The following is a 17,369-nucleotide window of genomic DNA, read 5'->3' on the forward strand; positions in this document are numbered from 1 at the left end:
TTTCAGGTCAAATCACGTCTGAAGTCTCCTTGTGTGAGACTTAAGTGCAAGTCAAGTCCCCATCTCTGCAACAGACTAAAAAGATGAATCATGATTGATGTTTCCAAATGTTATGTGCTGGCTAATGTATTTCATGAATGAATCATCTGTGTCAAAGTAGAGACCATAACTGTAAAACGTAGGCTGTGTAATGACTCATTTGCCTTGATCATTGACTACTTAGCTTTGCGCAGTGGCAGTATCGTAGCCTATGAGGTTTATCCGAGGCGTGATTATTGCTAGTTGAAAACTTTACCCAATATCCCGCCTTGACGACTTGAAATATAGTCGGCTATGGCAATTTTTGACAGTCTCTACGGAGACTAACTCTCTTGTAGGAACAAATATGAAAACACAGCGTAAGGCAATACTGTATCAGTTTCCATGCTGCACAGGTCCACATATAGGACAGTGATTCCCAACCCCCGGCCCGGTACTGGGCAAACAATTTCCATTATTTCATTTATTTTATGTTTTATTTTGAAAAGTGGCCAGATTCTCTGTTACATCCGTCTCACTTGACACGTCCGTTGTGTGCGTGTGCTAACTTTATCTCATGCCGCACAGATAGACTACTACTGTATTTTTACCATTTGGTGTCAAATGCTGATACTATGTGGGAATGCATAAAGGTAAGTTTGGATGACTTATTGAGTGCTAATGTGCACATTTGTCTCTAGTTAATTCATGCTAGCACAATGGTTTTGCATTCGTGGTGAACTTCTTTTATTAATACAGATTGGACACAAATTTTGCCTTAAGATGCTTGCATGTGCAGCTATTAACTGCACAAATCACCAGTTCAAAGGCTGTGGACGAACATTTCACCTGTAAGTATGATTGAAATGTAGATTTATGATTGATCATTTAACGGTTTTGCACTGTCGATCTCTCAGATATTTTTGATCGTGTAAAATTCCTCTGATTAAATGTATGTCTAGAATTGATACGTTTATATAGCTCTATAATAGCTAAGAGGAAATTTACGTACTTTTTTGTTATATCATGATATATGTATTTTTTTAAGGGAGGAAGGTTGCGTTACTTGAAGGAATGGGAGAATCTCAGTGCTTCCATGATGCTTACCAGGCATTGTATACAGTGCAGTTAGCAAGCCAGTTTGCATACAATTGATCCGGCATGACCCTTCATTTGGATAAACAACAATGCTGAATGACTGACGTAAAAGGATTCATTCATATGATATGTTCTGGGAAATAATATTACTGAACATTAATACCGGTATGTTTGAGATTGCAAACAACGTACTGTCTTAGCATATGGTTTTGTTTCAGTGTTGTTGTTTTCTTCTGTGTGTGTTTGTGTGTGTTTATGGTTATTACACATGATGGTTATCACATATTATTCCTGTGGTTTTTGTTCAAATATATTTCTATATCAGAAAAGAGGTCATTTCTATTTCATAACACAAACAAAAAAAAATCAGAAAAATGTTAAATGATTTTAAAACTTGTCCAAAGTCACTCTCTTTTATGATTCATATTTTGTACAGACGAGAGCATAGTGAATTGTATGAAAGAATAAAAAGTAAAGGATCATGACCATGGATTTTAGTGGAAAACAGGGATAGTATATGCAGTTCAAATTAAAATGTCTTTCTAGAGGAGTAAAACTATGCATCGCTATAGGGGAGTGCTGAGCCAGGGTGCACAGTAGAATTTTGTCCCAAAGGCAATGAGAATTGGAAGGGGAAAAAGTACATTTATTATCGCCAAAGATAGAGAATAACGTATCAAATCGTTTTTAAGGGACGAAGGTTGCATTACTTGAAGGAATGACAGAATCTCCCCGCTTTTTAATGTAAAATATAGATGTTCTGCGAGCCTCTTCATCTGCTTTGTACACTATGTACGCTTGCCAATGTAGTCGAGATGTGAGTAGTAAGATGGCGTCTCTTTGGCGTCAACGGCTTGCACGGGCGGGTGCGACGTATGAGCTATCAAGACGTATTTTACAGATCAGTGTTTAAAAAGTACAATCAACACAGATGAATACAATTCAACTCTTTCCGTATTTGTTTCAACAAGGGAATTAGTCTCCGTAGAGACTGTCAAAAATTGCCATAGCCGACTATATTTCAAGTCGTCAAGGCGGGGTATTGGGTAAAGTTTTCAACTAGCAATAATCGCGCCTCGGATAAACCTCATAGGCTACGATACTGCCACTGCGCAAAGCTGACGAACTACAGTTACAGACTGGGAAGTCATTACCCACCATACCGTCCACTGTTATGGTTGACTTTAACAATTATTACTATTATTCACACTGTAATATTTCTCAATCATGTTAAACTGATACTCTCATGTGCAATGCGAGAAATGTTTCGTTGCATCGTATTTAGCTCAAAATAAATGCTTGTAAAACTATCCTCGTGTCGCAATGCATTATGGGACCCCACCATACAAAAGCCATTCTGTCAGCCACTCACAGTTCATGTGATGCTTGAGTTGATACCTCGTTCCGGTGGCGACACTGAAAAAAATATAAAATGTAAAACAACAAGAATCGCCATGTTTGTGTTTGTGCGAAGCTAAAGACGACAAAATGCTCTACGCTTGTAACCCGTACGTCAACACTGCGCATGCGTGTGGCGGTGAGCCAGCTTTAACGTCCAAGGTTTGCAGACGTATTGACTCACAAAATGGTTAACATGAGAGATGTTAAGTATTATTATTTTTTTATAACTTCCAATGAACAACGATGAGCCATCATGCACGACAAAAATTAAAACGAACAATGCAATGCATCATTTACTTACGACTTTAATGAAGCTAAATGGGTCTTTTTACAAATGTATTTTTTTTCTTTACACTCACTTTACGCATGCATATCTGGATGGCTGTCATACCATAAAATAATACACAAATAATGGGTAGTGTAGTGTTTGAATATAGATTTACACTTCCGCCCACGGACGTGCGTCAGCCTCATCATGTGATCAAAACGCAGTGTATTATGGGTACATCGGGTAGCGCGAGGCTACAATAACTATTCGAAATACAGGCATCTTGAGACGTCATCTGTACTTCGGTGAAGAAGTACCGAAGTACCGAAGTACCGAAGTACAGATGACGTCTCAAGATGCCTTTCCCTCGATGGACAACTCCTGTACGACTGAGAGCCTACACGGACGTATTCGAAATACAATCGAATGCGCACGCTCTCTGTTGCTACAAACTCGTAATAACCAACATGATATGTCAATTAACAACCAGCAACCTCTCGCCATCTATGTGTCGAATCGTCTATATTCACCGCAACGAGCTTTTCACCACATAAACCCACAATGCTTTGCGACGAAATCACTGCCGTGACGTCACATTAGCGAGCTCAACCAATGACGCTAATCTTGGAAGACAACACCAGATGTCGCTGTTGTGTCACAAACAGATCGACTGTTGTCCCTTAAAACAATAAATTAGCACAAGCACTAGCACTAAACTAGTTTGTAATATTTTTAAAACGAGCAGTGCTAGTTAACCCAAGTCATACGATACAACGGTAGGTGTCCAAACTTCTCTTACCTGCTTAGACGTCTCCTCCTGAAAAAAGTGTGTGGAGAAAAACATCTTCAACGCTCTTCTAACTATTCCACACGACAAATAAAACGCGAGTATCGAAGTATTCCATCTTGGTTTCAATTATTTAAAAGGTAACGGTGGTTAAATTACCAGTCGAATATTTCGCTCTCTTCGTTTATGCTAGTTAACGTGTAATACCAAGAACAGGAAATTGAATTACATCACACCCGGTACATATTAATACTATACATTTATATGAATGCGAAAATATGTAAATATGATACTTGTTGAACTTGTTATGTGCTTGTTTTTGCTGGTCTCTACAATCTTCCAGCAGCCAGCTTCCAAAACAAAACCAGGTGTCTTTGGGTTGTTATTTATTTTATTTTATTTTTTACTTTTTTTTCCAGTCATAAGCACTTCCCACACCTTGTCTTGGCGTTATAACACAAACTATAAATGCCAAGGTGTGGATATTGGAGGCCTTCTCACCTGTTGTGACGCCTCAGTGGGGATAAAGCAAGGTGCTCAGCAGATAAGAATTGGCATGCCAGTCAAAAAGCTGCCACATTATAGACGCAAGGATTTGCTCCTGTCAGGAAGGTAAAAACCCCAACAAGGCTCGTAGGGGTATGCTTGGATCACTTTCTGGGACAGGTAGTTAGGCAGATAAGGGGATTACACCGAGTAATCTCAAATGAATACTGTCAGACTCTGTTTCATCCTGGGAAAAAACGAGTTTCTGTGTTTTTTTTCCCCACTCGAGGAGTACATCACATCGACATGATGCTGTTCACAAGACGCCTTTAGCCTCTTGACACCATGCTGCTAAAAAAAATACATAAATAATCAAAGAAATAAGCCAGTTGCCTGAAGGTACAAGTCACATATTCCAAGCTAAACCATGATGGCAAGCAGAGCGAGCCAAAATGGTGGTACTCGGTCACTGTGCTAACCTGGGCCGCATGGTGGCCCAATGGTTAGCGTGTTGGCTTCACAGGAGATAGAGGTGTAGAATCTGTGTGGCGTTTGCACGTTTGCACAGTACTTGGCTCTCCCCAAAACACGTTAGGATAATGGAGACTGTAAACTGTCCATAAGTATGTACACCCTGCGATCGAATGGCGATTGACTTCAGTGTGTGTCAGTCCTGTGACCGACAGGTGATCAGTTTACATGATCATATTTAAGTGAATAATGACAGGATGTACGACTGTTTCAACTCAGAAACTGACTTTATATTGAATTTGTCGGCACATTTTATTTTAAAAATAATAATAATACAACAGCAAATTATTTAGGGGGGCTCAAGAATATTTGAGGGAGCCTCCTGCACTAAAATAGGCCTAATGACACCACTGCTGAGCAAGATGTTTGGTCTGTTAAAGACTCCTAATTGTCTTTGGGGTTTACTTCAGTGTCTGTCTTGTGGTTTACAGATCAGTCCAGGGTGTACCCTGCCTCTCGCCCAGCTGGGATAGGTTCCAGATCCCATCTTGACCCTAGTTATCCAATGTCGTGTCACAGGGGCATCAGCCTAAGATGAGAAACCCAGTCTTCCGTCTCCCTGGCTGCTTCGTCCAGCTCCTCCCGGCAGATCCTGAGGCGTTACCGGGCCAGTTAAGAGTCATAGTCTCTCCAATGTGTCCTGGGTCTTCACCAATGCCTTCTACACCAACGCCAATTGAAAACAACCTGAACACCTCGCCAGGGAGGCTCTGGGAGGCATCCTAAACAGATGCCCGAGTCACCTCGTCTGCCTCCTCTCAATGCGGAGAAGCAGCAGCTCTCCACCCGAATGACAGAGGTTCTCACGCTATCTTTACAGGGAAGTCTTTACAGGCAAGTCCAGCTACCTAATAGAGGAAACTCATTTCGTCCGCTTTTCCTTTTGGTCACTACCCAAAGCTCATGACCATAGGTGAGAGTAGGAACATACAGGATATCGACTATCAAGGACAGGACAAGTGATATCCTATCTAGTCTTTAAGCGACTGAATCAATAGCAACTGGACTCTTCAGGTTGTCTTAGAACATGTTTCGCCTCTCATATGAGCAGACTTCATCAGATCATGCTCAAATACTAGCTAGGAGCTGTCCTATCTAGTCTTTAACCATTGAATGAATGGCAACTGGACTCTTCAGTTTGTCTTAGAACATGTTTTGCCTCTCATATGAGCAGACTTCATCAGTTCATGCTCAAATACTATCTAGGAGCTGTCCCATCTAGTCTTTAAGCATTGAATGAATGGCAACTGGACTCTTCAGTTTGTCTTAGAACATGTTTCGCCTCTCATATTAGCAGACTTCATCAGTTCATGCTCAAATGACTAGATAGGAAAGGACAAGAGCTGTCCTATCTTTTATTTAAGCATTGAATCAATGGCAAGTGTGCAGTTCGCGATGTCTTAGAAGATTTTTTGCCTCTATTTTGAGCAGGCTGGTAAATCGACTGGTAAATTGAGAACTTTGCCTTTCAGCTCAGCTCTTTCTTCACAACGGACCGATGCAGATTCCACATCACTGCAGACCCCCGCTTGTCGATCTTGCGTTCCATTTTTCACTCACCTGTGAACAAGACCCCAAGGTACTTAAACTCCTCCACTTGGGGCAGCATCTCATCCCCAACGCAGAAACGGCACTGCATCCTTTTCCAGGACAGCGCTATGGACTCGGACTTGGAGGTGCTGATTCTGAAGGTAGCAGAAATGGTAATACTTGCCAAGCTAAATATTTTTGAAGTTGTACAAAAGTGGCTGTAAAAAGTATAACCAGATGTTGCCTCTCATCAGTCTGGGCTTTAAGGGGTTAAAAAGCAATGCCATCCTTGTATGATGATCTCACCTATTCGCAGTCCATGTGTGGTGCAGCTCATTTGATTTGTTTTTGTGCCAAACGTATATAAGCTTGTTAGCAAAGTCCACACACTGCGTTTGTGACGGACCTGATCCAATTTGCAGGCCCGCACTGCGGGCTTAATCTCAACTGTACAGACCCTGTGGAGGACCAAAAAAACCTGATCAGTGCTTTTATAAAAGGAAATGGATGTGGTTTGCACTTACTGCGATCATACAAGCGAGTCTGTGTGTGTGTGTGGGTCTGGGTTACATCACTTGCTAAAGGACATTAGCGAGAGTCTCTCCGACGGAGGCCACCTGGACAATGCAGGACAAGCTGGAGCAGCCATGATTAGATTGTGTTCTAAAGCCGAGAGAGGATAACAATGACATTTTTCTTGCGCGGACTGACAGCTCAGCCAGTACACCAGGGGACATCTGATAAGACCAACAAATATCACCGTGCTGTAAGGTTACATCAGGGTTTTTTATATACAGTATAGGAGGACACCTAGACGCCCCCTATGTGGAGTCAAATGTAGCGTCCTGTTGCACACATGCTTGCAGTCTGTTCTCACCAGCCCACTCCCTGCTGTCACCTCGCTATTCCCAGTTTGTAGTTATTCCCAGTTACCACAAGCCGTGTGTACCCCCTCTGCCAAACACGATGTCTCCTTGCCAGCTCAAAGTAGCCGCAAACTGAGACTCCCATACATCTTAGCCAATATAATTAACGACAAGTTGACAGGCGGAGACCCACTTAACTAAGACTAGGCAGCACTACTGTGTAGTCTTGGCTTTAAATAACCTTCCTCAGCGGCCCTGCTGAGTTATTCTTCACACCTTCCACCATCCGCCGTCATGACAAGTTTCTGGCTGTCTGAGAGTGCCTCCATCTGTCAGCTTCCACATCTTTGGATTGGAAGTATATCGGGCAACCTTCACCCAGAGACAGCAGGAATAACAGGACGGATAAATGATGACGATATGGTTAAGGGGTACAACGGGCAAGGAGACGAGCACTTGGGCTTGTTTTTGTTCAGCATCATGGGGGAGCTGAAGCCTAGCCCGGATGATCCCCGTCAATCACAGAGACAAGCAAACATTCACAACCAATGACAACTGAGAGCAGTGGTTCTTAACCTTGTTGGAGGCACCGAACCCCATCAATTTCATATGCCCATTCACCGAACCCTTCTTTAGTGAAAAATAAAATATAATTAAAAAAAAAAATCAAGACATAGGTATATGTTTGTTTACTGGTGCACAAAATGACAGAGACAGGATGCTGACTCCCATCACGGTCCGTGATACATCCATGCTGTACATGTTTGTCCGACTACTTTCTTTTTTTGCTCGACATAGTTAGTATGGATTCAAATATTATGAAGGAAATCACCACATCGGTCACACGTCGACTACTCGATGGTGCGTTTCATTTGTACTCGGAACTGGGAAGTCGGAGTGAGAGTGACGTGATCTCCGAGTTGAAAGCGTTCCAGATGCCAAGTCAGAAAAAACTTCACACTGCAGCAATATTTTGTATAAATTATTTATTGATTATTTACCGTTTACACACGAGGCAGCCATCACTGATTGTTAACTCAGAGGTGGTGTGGATGCTCTGACTTCCAAGTTGAACATTCTGACTTCGGGGGGCGTTTCAGTCGGCTGTACCAGCTAGGAACTGGGAAATTCTGACTTCCAAGTACAAATGGAACACACCGTGAGTGCACTAAATTCTTCGCAGCACTGATTGGCCAAGGCAAGCAATGTAAAATGATTATCTGCAGCCAGTGATGGCTAAGCGGGGCGTGTCATCATGAATTGACACGATGGGTCTGGTGTGTCTTAACCTGGCGGAGGCTCTGCCGAACCCCTGGGACCGACTCACCGAACCTGTTCAGGTTTCATCAGTTCATGCTCAGAGACTATATAGGACAGGACAAGTGCTGTCCTATTGAGTCTTTAAGCATTGAATCGAGGGTAACTGGACTGTTCAGGTTGTCTTAGAAGATGTTTCGCCTCCCATCTAAGCATACTTCATCAGTTAAGACTAGATAGGACAGCTATAGGATGGGATCTGGATACTTATTTGTGAATTTATTTAGTCTAACCTGTCTTGCTTGTTGATGGTAGGAGAACATGGTATTTTAGTCTTCCCTTCAGATTTTGTGATAAAAATGGACAATTTCAAGTCTTAAAAGTACTGTATATATTTTTTGTAAGCATACAAGAAAATTTAGTCTTCGATAAACCTAACATGATTGTTTTTTTTTAAAAAACATAATTTAATCAGAAGAATGTGTCCACAGACAAAACAACACTGCTTGTCGGTGAGCTTCGATGGGACCATTCAGGCTGCTGCCAACAGGGGGCAGTATAATCCCACAGCAACACGCTTTGAGTGTGATATGACCACTACATCACAACAGACAACACGTTTGCTGTGTCATAAATTAGCTGCTGTGGTGTGTTGATAGTCGGACATTTCCCCCCAATGACAAATAGCGGCGCGTGAGAGCACATCATGGCCACATAACGGGGGAAGTTGCGGGTGGGTGAGGGGGTGCTGTTAGGAGCGCATAGATCAATATGTCATCACATTCAGGTTATCTTGTGCTACAACTTCTATTCCACTAAAGGGGGGATTTAGAGAGCTTTCACTTAGCTTCGTGACATCCCTTTTGGGCTCGTGCACGTTCCAAGCGTAAGCAGAACTCATTACTCTTCAGACAAAACAGGTTTGGACACTCCAGACCCGAATGGCTTTCCAATGTCTGTTGATCGGGGGGAGCGTTTGGCGTCCGGTGGTGCCTGCGTGCCTGACACTTGTCTGGCTTGGCCTAGATACTCCCGGAGCTCATCAGTCAACGTGAGGACCCGCGAAGGCCATCTCCCCATCTTGCGGTGTGAATCTCTGCCAGCTTTGTGCCTGCGTCAGCACTGGGTCGCCAGTTCCCCCGGTCCTTCTGCGCCGCACATCTCATTTGCATGCCTATAAATCACTCAGTGACACCGAGGCACGACAGGAGCTACAGAATTTAGAGTGCCAAATATGATATTGGACTCCAAGTGAAACAGCAAGAAACTCATTTTTGGCAGAAATGCATTGGTCATCTGCAAACAGTACGAACTATATTTAAAATATATTCAAAATAAAACAGTTGTGGTTCCAGGATTGACCCCTGAGGTACGCTGCAAACTAACTTCACAAACAAGCGTCACAAATTGCTTTTTACACAGCTTGACACATGAATAAGTAGCAACTAAGCTACAGCATGGCACTGCAATGACAAGAGTCAAATTGTTGCCCATAATGCAAGAAAACAGCTCAAAGCAACCCACTGGCGCCCAATCCATGGGGGTGGCAACATTGCAGAAGGCCCCTTCAAAGCGCACTGTATCATTTTCATGTTTTATCACGTTTATATGCGACACATGCCCGTGTTTGTCTGTGTTACTGCTCATAAGCACGCTTCAACAAACATCATGTATTGCCATAACATTGACACAGCCTCCATGGGAACTTCAAAGGAAGAAAGAGAGACTACGGTACTCTAAAGTGTGCTGTGAGATCATGGTGCAGAGTAAGATGAACTTAAGGACCAAACAAATGGGTTAGACAGTATGATAGATCACCATTGCAGTGCAAATTTGCAAGTATTGCAAAAATAATATTCATTTATGCCATAAGGGCACAGTTTGATTGGGAAAACTAGGTTTAAATGTCAAGGATGCAAGTTTTTCATCCGTGCGGTTTAAAAATACCCATCAGGTGTTTCTGTCTGCACGACAGAAACTTCAAGAATTTCAAATAAATTGTTGGAAGCAATGTCTGCTTTGTAGCAGATCCTCAAAAACAACAGAATGCTGCTGTGAGATAGAAAATCTTAGTTTGCTTTTTTTGGCAACAGCAAACACAAGATCTTTTTAGTGATTTTTTTTAGAAATAGATTCCCAAAAACAGCAAAGAAAAAAACAGCACAGTATGCCTGTTTGTAGAGGATCTTTGACGCGGGTTTTTGCAGTAGATCCTTAAAAACAGCAGCTCACTGTGCTGCAAAATTGCAAGTCAAAGATCCTCACTATAACAGGAAAGCTGGAGTGTTTTTAAGTACTGTAGCTACTGCAACTACACCAATGAAAGAGCCGCCATATAACAGGAGTGCTCTGCTGTTTTGAAGGACCGACTGCAAAAACACTAGTCAAAGATTCTCTACTGTATATGACGGGGGCAGTCTTCAAATGCTATTTGAAGATCCTTTATACAACAGGAGCGCTATGCGGTTTTTACTGTAAGTACATACTACAAGGATGCTGGTCAAAGATCCTCTATGTGACAGGAGTGCTTTGCTGTTTTTGGGAATCTATTCCTAAAAAACACACTAAAAAGATCCTCGATATGACAGGAGACCGCTTCTGTTTTTAGGGATGTGAGTCAAAGATTTTTCTTAACAGGAGTGTGTTTCTATTTTTTGGCATCGGCTACAAATATCTTCTACATGACGATGTTGCTCTGCTGTTTTTATGGACCTACTGCAAAAACGTGAGTCAAAGATCTTATATAAACAGAGAGTACTTTGCTGTTTTTGGGAATCTACAGTATTTCTAAAAAAAAACACTAAAAAGATCTTGTATATGACAGGACCGCTCCACTGTTTTTAAAGGACCTACTGCAAAAATGTGAGTCACAGATCTTCTCTATAACAAAAATGCTTTGCTGTTTTTAGGAATCTACTGCAAAAACACTTATCAAAGAGCCTCTATATGACAGGAGCGCGCTTCTGTTTTGAAGGGCATGAGTAAAAAAAAATTTTAACAGGAGTGTGTTGCTGTTTTTTGGCTTCGGCTACAAATATCTGCTACATGACAAGGTCGCTCTGCTGTTTTTAAGTTGAGGATCTAAGATTTTTGGGGTGTTTCCACAAAACAGCAAAACACATAATATACAGCAGGGGTGTCCAAACTTTTTCCAGCGAAGGCCACATACTGAAAAATGAAAGGATGCAAAGGCCACTTTGGTATTTTGTAAACCAACACATTGAGATATGCTAAGAAGCTATATGTAGCTCAAGAAAAAAACTGCATTTCTCCTTTGTAATATACAGTGTCTGTAAAATAGGTGAAATACTACTAAAAATGACGTTTTTTTCTATAATAATACGAGTTTGTTCTTGTAAAATTGTTACTTCTGTTCTTCATTCGAATATGACCAATACTTTGACTTTATTCCTGTAAAATTACAGCTGTTTTTTCCATTTCTGTTGATTTTCTAAATTTTCCAACTATTTAATTTCAGCTTTCCTCTTGAAAATTTTCTTCTTACAATCATAATTTTATATCTTTAAAAAAAATAATGTATTTTTTCCTTATTTCAACATTGTTACTAAAATGATATTTTTCCTCATTTTACAAGGTTACTCTCATAAAATTGCAACTTTTTTGAAATTAGAAATCAATTTCTTCCTCTTAATATTTTGACTTTACTCTGGTCAGGGTTCTGCTGTTGATTTAAAAAAAAATAATTTTCCAAATATTTAAACTTCTTTTCTTCTTTATTCCCATGTTATACATTTTCGCCCAACCTAAGTTTCCAAAAATTGCAACTTTATTTATTGCTTTTTTTTACTTAAAAAAATTAAAATTATGTAATAATTCAACGTCATGCTACAAAAATGACATTTTTCCTCATACTATATAGAAATTATGACTTTTTTCCTTGCTAGATTACAATTCTTCTCTTAATATTTTGACTTTTGATTTTTTTTTTCCATTTTTGCTGCTGTTGTTGTTTTTTTTAAGTTTCCTTGTTAAATAAAATTTAATTAAATTTTTAGACTGTGCGGCGGGCCGATAAAATCAGAGCCGTGGGCCGCAAATGGCCCTAGGGCCGTACTTTGGACACCACTGATATAGAAGATCTTTCACTACCGTTTTTGTAGTACATTCCTGAAAACAGCAATGCACTCCTGTTATGGAGAAGATCTTTGACTCACATTTTTGCAGTACATCCTTAATAAAATTCGCAACCCACACCTGTCACGTAGAAGATCTTTGACATATGACTTGTACTTGTATGTATTGTTTAAATGGTGTAATATTTGGTGAAGTCAAAGTGTTAAGACATAACAGAGCCTTGAGTTTTACATATACTGTATATATTCGTTATATACAAAATAATAGCGAAATAAGTTTACTGTACATACAGAAATCATAAACATTTGTTTGATTCCTATGTTGCACTCTTACCAGTGAACATGTGACAATGCTGCTCTCATGTAAAATAATGCAACTTTTCCAAAATACAGTGCGTATGATTCTTCCCAGGAACCGCCCCCTCCCTGTTAAGGCCTCCTCTCTGGTTGGCTCTTGCGTCGGAGCTGCTCACTGCCTTATTGCCTGCCAGCCGCTCCCACCGCCCGCGGAAAACATTCCAGCGAGTCAACAGACATCCCAACTCAGTCAGTCGAGTTTCTGCCTCCCTGCTCCACAGTCCTCGCCATTCTTTCTCTGTGCAGCAGCAGGACTCACACCCGGAGCTTGCTGCTCTTCGAGCGCTCGCGTACCATCGTCAGTCGGCCACTTCGTGCCATACAGACCCCCACTCTCCACCGCCACCACCACCTCTCCTTCCGCGTCTCCTTACCCGGATCCCGGCGTACGATGGCGGGCGAGGCGAGCGCTTGAGCGCGGCTCCCACAGGTGTCGCAGACCCAGGAAGCACACCTGGCTGGAAGTGACCATGGGTGTGGAAGAACGTTGAAAAAGAAGACGTTGCCATTGTCGAATACTTTTTCCCCTCCCCATCTTTTTTCCTGCTCCTTCCTACCGTGTCGCCTTCCTGGCTGGAGCTAGTTTGCAGAGGAATAGTGCCTTTCTGCAAGAAGCACCCTCAGGAGAATGTGAACTTGCTTCTTCAGTTCCCGGACTGTTGGAACGACCGTCCCCTCTCAGAGGTGAGTTCGAGAACATTCAAGGCGTTTTGTTTGCGTATAGCACTTCAGGATCCATGTCAGACTGTGGTGCTTGATTGTTGCAAGTTTGGATAGCATTAGCATTGCAGCTCAACACACACGCACACACGAGCGGGCGCGCGCGCACGCGCGCGCACACAATACTGTAGTTATTCTATTTCACAAGCATTCCCTTCTTCATTTAAGAGTCATGTGATGTCCATCTCCATACATATACATATACATATACATATACATATACATATACATATACACACATGTACAGTATATCATACAAATACGTCACAACTGTTCGGACATTGTTTTGTTATTTATTAGCGTCAGACTGTGAAACTGCCTTTTTTGGGTCCATAATAACAATACACATCGTAATTACCCGAAAATAGTGTTTTATGAACATATAAAACATACCACTTCCCCTGTTTTACACCCCGGTAGCATGTTTTCTTGGTGATAGCACACTTTACAACGTTGTACAGATGCAGGCCACTTAAAATATTTGAGACACAGTTTTTTTGATTTAATGTGCCAAAAAAATTCCAATGAAGGTCAAGATATGATTATATCCTGCTGTAGCTCTGCAGCTAATGGCCCTCGAGCCGCACTTTGGACACCCCTTGTCTAATTACTGCACTCTCAAGTGCCGCAAGACTGTGGTATATGACATTAGCGTTCGTTTTGGTGGCATTAGTCAGCAGTTTTGGAGGTGGTGTACATGCCAGAGGTGCCATATATTGTCAAAGTGCTTCATAATAATCGGGACAGACACTTTGTTATGCAATAAAACATGACACTACTTTTGAAACATCATCAAACTGTTTGAAAGACGTGCAGGAATCGATTTAGATTTACTGTAGAGACTTATGTGGACTTTGTACCCCATTCAGGCTACCTTTTAGCGCCTTTCACAGTGCCTTTTAAAGCACTTTTTTACTGTTTCACTTTTTGGCATAAACAGCACTGACATGGAAGATTGGAATGTGGATCATATTGTTGTTGTATTTTATGGAAGTGTGTTGTCCAAAATATAGCCCTGATGCTGGAATTCAGACAGTTTAAAAGTGCTTTTAGTCAGGCTTACGGTGTGGAGCTTTAATGCTAATGAGTGTGTGCACTCATCCAGCGTATTAGATGTCATATATATCACATACAACAACGTAACGTTAAGGAGTGGGACAGGAGCACACAAACGTTCGCAAAACTTTGTGAGCTAAAGTGCTAACATTGCACTCACATTTTAACAGCAGCATCATGCTAGGTTAGCCGATTTGATGAAGAAAAACAAAGTGAAGTCAAAATGAACTTACAGCTTTCGCGTCTGCAGCTGACTGACAGATATTTGTCAGAGCTTGATTTTAAGATGGGTAGCAAAGCCTAGGGTTTTTCGTTCATGACGAGGGGAAAAGCCAGAACTTCAAAAGCGAGCGTTTGAGTGGAAATTCTCTTAAAAGTGGTGCAAGCAAGTGAGAGGGATCATAGTTTGGTGCTCATAAAAAGGTCCGATGGATCATAGAGCTGCAACAATTCATTATCCAATCAATTGACAAGTATTTTGGTATTTGATTTATCTTTTTTTTTTATTTAAAAGTGTAAATACATTGAGATTTCAGCCTCTCCAATGTGAATATTTGTTAATTTCCTTAGTCACCCATGAAAGCAGACCTATTATCTTTGTGTTTTATGCAAAACAAGCTTTAACTTGGGAAAACGGTGATTTTTTACCTCTTTTCTGATATGTTGCGGACCAAACCACAAACGGCTTACGTTTGCTTCATATTCATTTGGTCCGTCTCGGGCCTAACCGTAGACTCGATTCATTGTTACCACCAAGCTTCCGATTAATCGTCTAAGAAAATAATCGTTAGTCACAGCCCTACTTTGATGTGGCAACTTTGCGTGTTTTCTGTGAGAAAGAGGGTCAAAAAGTGTCATGGGTACTTGTAAAAGTACTTGTAAAGGTACAAGTGTGTCGGGGCGTGGTTTCAGCCGTTACATGTGCAAACTCCTACAGTGGCGTGTTTGGAGAGGGAAACCAGCCTTCCCCCCTCCACCCGTTCCACTGGCATCCGTCTGGTCACCTCACGAGGAGCCCTGTCTCTCAGGCAAGACGATTCTCTTGCTGTCTTTTTTTGTCATGTCCACTTCTGGACGGCACATGAACACTTGCAGAAGCGAGCGTTGTTTGTTTTTTCCTCTTTCAACCCCCACCCCCCCCTTCTTGTCTGTTGCGGAGATAAAGCAGACAGAGGCGCTATTCACAAACGGCACAGTTTCCTGCGTGGTTCTGTCAGCGTGCATCTCCGCAGCCCTCAACAGTCCTCCGTTGTCTGGCTAAATCGTCCCCTTTCTTGGCACCCCAAACATCATGCGTGCATTGAGTAGAGTCCTACTGTATGTAGCATGCCTCCCCCTCTACTGCGGATTATTTCCTTTTAAATAACATTATACAAACAACCTCGCTGAGAGATGGATTAACACGGCTGGGGGTATGTGGAAGCAGGAAAGACTGCTCCTGGTGCTAGCTGGGAGGGGTGGGGGTTAGCGCCTTAGCGCCTTGAGCGTCCGGACTGAGCAAAGGATGCTTTTCCAATAGAGGCCATCTGCTCACATGGACACGCACGCTACCTCCTCGGTTTTCGCCTCGCCCCCAACTGGTCGCAGCAACAAGGCTTCATTCAGGTTTTATCTCCTCCACTCTGAATAAACAGAGACACCTTATCTTCGCAAGGAGAGTGTTGATAAATGTTTTCTCCCGGTCCCCGGCAAGGCAAGCGTGCCTTCATCAGAGATTCCGCGTTCGGGGCAAGAGGAGACTTCGGATTGTGCAAAACAATCCCAAAAGCAGAAGGAAAGCTCATATGTTGTTTTGCCAGCACAGGACAGTCATTTCCATGAGCCTGTTTTTTTTGTATTTGTATTTAAATTTTTTTTTAGTAGTAGTAGGTCACTCCGCTCTGGAAATGAAACTTTGTGGTTACATCCACTCAAGACTATTTTTGGATGCAGTAAAATGCGTCTGACCAACAGAGAACCAGAGTATTATTGAGCACTCTGCTTTTATGCTCTTGAACGTTTTGGCCGCTTAACGTCCATTTTAGCATTGTGCTTCTCTCTTAGGCTTGCGGTTGGGTACTCTGACGCGGTTTGCTTAGCGTTCCTTCTGGTATTTATGTCGTAGGATCAAAGGTTGTAAAGAACATACGCATAAAGTAAGGACTTGTTTGGGCAGCTTTCGTGACTTGGTGCGTGACCTAACTCAAATATTCCAAACCCATATGCCATTTGCTGGGTTGAATGCGTAAATGATTTTTATATTCTGCTTTATTTACCAGCTTAGATTTCACCAAAAGCTTTTAAAGAGCTCTGTTGTCACACCATTGAGTCAGCACCTCCAATTTTCTCTTGCACACCATCAAACCTCAGTTTTCATACGCCCCAATTTTCATATCATTCGGCCGTCTTGGTCTGCTTGTTTGGTGCGCACCAGGGTTGGGACGATCACAGTCACACTTGACCAAGCGAAGCATACTAGCAGAGCTCACGCACCAGTTCCTTTTAGCCGATTAAAATGTAACAAGTGACAACAACGAGACTTCGAGCTTATAGAGAATGTTGTAAAAGTAACACGTGTCCCTAGAATCTGGTTATGAACACCAAGCGTGAGAGAAATGATCTCCCTCGCTTGTTAGCTTGACTCAAATGCTCGCTTTTAAAATTGTGTCTTTTGGTGACGTCATGAAGTTAAAGTCTCCAGGCTTCACTACACGTCAGAAAATAAAGGCTTCACCTCTGCTCGGCGCTTGAGCTGTCAGTTTGATCATGTTGCCTTTCTTCAGTGAATAGGCTAACCTAGCATGAAGTTGTTGTTAAAATGCGAGTATCATGTTAGCGCTTCAGCTCTTTTCATGATGTCATGAGGCTTCGCAGGCCTCCCTACGCATCTTAAAATCAAGCTCTGCCAAGTATCCGTCAGT

The 17,369-nt window shown here is 42.0% G+C and overlaps 1 protein-coding gene and 2 non-coding genes across 5 annotated transcripts in view; 2 read left to right on the forward strand and 1 right to left on the reverse strand.

Annotated features, from left to right (window-relative positions):
• The first annotated feature begins 221 nt into the window (after nucleotides 1–221).
• LOC129182029 (U4 spliceosomal RNA) lies at nucleotides 222–362 on the forward strand. The gene has a single exon (XR_008570557.1). It is a non-coding gene; the product is annotated as a U4 spliceosomal RNA (small nuclear RNA).
• A 1,733-nt stretch (nucleotides 363–2,095) lies between these two features.
• LOC129182044 (U4 spliceosomal RNA) lies at nucleotides 2,096–2,236 on the reverse strand. Its single transcript, XR_008570571.1, has one exon. It is a non-coding gene; the product is annotated as a U4 spliceosomal RNA (small nuclear RNA).
• A 10,592-nt stretch (nucleotides 2,237–12,828) lies between these two features.
• The window catches only part of plxnb2b (plexin b2b), a 253,747-nt gene continuing 249,206 nt past the window's right edge, over nucleotides 12,829–17,369 (forward strand). For all 3 annotated transcript variants that reach the window (XM_054775448.1, XM_054775449.1, XM_054775450.1), the window contains exon 1: nucleotides 12,829–13,377. The gene's annotated coding sequence lies outside the window, so the exon portion shown is untranslated. The remainder of the gene's footprint in view (nucleotides 13,378–17,369) is intronic.

The sequence above is a fragment of the Dunckerocampus dactyliophorus genome, chromosome 5, assembly GCF_027744805.1.
Source record: "Dunckerocampus dactyliophorus isolate RoL2022-P2 chromosome 5, RoL_Ddac_1.1, whole genome shotgun sequence".
In the NCBI taxonomy this organism is placed as follows: Eukaryota; Metazoa; Chordata; class Actinopteri; order Syngnathiformes; family Syngnathidae; genus Dunckerocampus; species Dunckerocampus dactyliophorus.